Genomic DNA, 2,364 nt, shown 5'->3' with positions numbered 1-2,364 from the left:
CATCCTGTGTTTTTCTATCATCTCTCCCACACAGAAAATACACGAAAGAGGCAATATAGCAGGAGCTATTTGGAAAGAAAACTGATGAAAATAGAATTGCATTTGCCCCCTTAGGCTGAGGTACTGTCCCTTTTAAAAGGGTTCCATGAACAGTCTATTCATTTGGCAGACAGCTTTCTGCCTGACTGGAGGTCATGTTTGGAAGCTGGCAGTTGTTTTTCTCACCCTCCAGGATCCAGGCTCTGACTGCGAGAGCAGGGATTAGATGTGGGTTAGACGGAAATACTTAACTTCTTATTTCGATCTGATGCCTGTGTCTTTTCTCCCTATTCCCTCACGATTCTTTTTTTTCTGAATAAAAAACTAGCCAACTATTTGTTTTAAACTAGCATGTTCTGCAAACCAGGGACCGAGTTGAAAAAAATATGGCCCTTTTAACTATGGCCTAAATATGTCATAAGAAGGCAGCCTTTATCAATCTTGCAAGTAAAAGTTTGAAGTGCACCCTTTAACCCAGGGCTTTTCAACCAGTGGTACAGGTACAACCTGTGGTACATTGGCACCTGGCAGGTGATACGCGACCATCCTAGAAAAGTGGTAGCAGGGGAGGGGAGTGAGCTAAACTGGTGGCAGCACCGCACAAGCCTGAGCGAGAGATGGTTAGAACTGCAGGGCTGTCAGGGCTCAGCGGAAGCACCAGGATCAGCACTTCTTCGGGGCTGTCAGGGGCTCAGTGGAAGTGCCAGGATCAGCGCCAGGCTCCAGCTGGAGCTCGGCACTGATCCTGGTGGTTCTGCTGAGCCCAGAAAAAGCGCCAGGATCAGCTGGACTGTTGCAGCATCTCCAGGGTCTTGTGATTTACATTCAGATGCTTGGCAACTGATTCATATTTATGACGGTCACAGTGTCCCAGCGTCATGTGAAGTGACCAAAACTTGCTGCAACCACCCAGCAGACGGGGGGAATAAAAACCAAACATCCTCCCACCCCACCCCCGCTGCCAATCCTCAACAGAAATGCCTCACAACAATGAAAACCTCAGACTGGAGGAAGAGACCCGCTGGGTGGGCAGGCAGGTGTCTTGCTTGGCTGTGGCTTGGGGGGCACTTTTTTCAGTGCCATTGTAACTTCGAACAGTCACTAAGCGAACTGTTGTAAGTCAAGGACTACCTGTACTTTATCACCTTTTCCCTTTTTTTTTGGTCATCAAGTTTTTGACACCTTGCTAGGCGACTGGTGGTACTCAGATATTGCCATATCCTAAAAGTGGTACAATGGGTGAAAAGATTGAAAAGCCCTGCTTTAACCTATTTGCTTATCATTTCTTCATCTTTTAACAGCAGAGTAATGGGGGAGGAAACCTACTCATAAGAGCAGCAGGAAATGCAGGGGACATGGGGTTCCTGGTAGACTTTCAAAAGGAGGTGGTGGTAGCAAAAGAAAAATATAGTTTAACAATCATTTGAAGTTACAATGGATCTCCCAGAAGACACTTATGACCGAATTTTGAATTTCCTATGGCCACCCCCCCCAATAGAAATGTGATTGCATCTTGGGCACTTGGCAGATGGTTTTTGGATTTATGGCTGCTTCCCATGGTCACATAACCACAATTTTCAATGTTCTTTTGCCAGTTTCCAGTGTTTACTTCAGGTTTCTGTCAAAAAACCCCACCCATTGGGTATAATGGATTCTTTTAATGACTGAGGCATTTGCTCAGTTGTAAAATCAGGCAGAGTTAAATTGGTAGTGACCAATTTAACAACTGCCATGACTTGCAACTGTAATTTCGGACTCTATTAGGGTTGTAAATAGAGGACTCCCTGTACAGCAGTCTGTGAGGCAAAAGATACTGCAAACATTATCATGAAACCAAAATGACTCCCACTGGGTTTTATGGATATGTGAATGTGGGAAATTAATATTGCTTATAATAACAGTGGCAGGATTATTGTGTGCAAAAAGATGGAAAAACAATGAAATATCTACAGCAGAAGACTGGATTATAAAATTAACTGAATTTGTGGAATCGACGAAGCCGATCAATGTGGTCAGGGGAAAAAAATAACTTTTTAAAAAGAAGACAAGAATCAGTTGATGATTTCTGGACTGGGGGAGTAAAAGGACCAGAGGATGGGGAGAAGGATAAAATAGAAAGAGTGGAAGGCATTAACTATAAATTTTCTTCTTTCATTTCATCTCTTTCCTTTTTCTTAGTTGTTATTTTTACTATATTGAAAAAACTCTTTATCTATATATACACATATATGAGGGGGAGGGCAGACACAAAGCTGTGGAGTACACCTTACCAACTGCAACTGAAAGTGATGGAAATTCTTTGAGGGAATCTTGAACTGTTGCATG

The sequence above is a fragment of the Protobothrops mucrosquamatus genome, unplaced genomic scaffold (assembly GCF_001527695.2).
Source record: "Protobothrops mucrosquamatus isolate PMUCROS unplaced genomic scaffold, P.Mucros_1.0 scaffold_148, whole genome shotgun sequence".
Classification (NCBI taxonomy): Eukaryota; Metazoa; Chordata; class Lepidosauria; order Squamata; family Viperidae; genus Protobothrops; species Protobothrops mucrosquamatus.
This window is presented reverse-complemented; position numbering follows the sequence as displayed.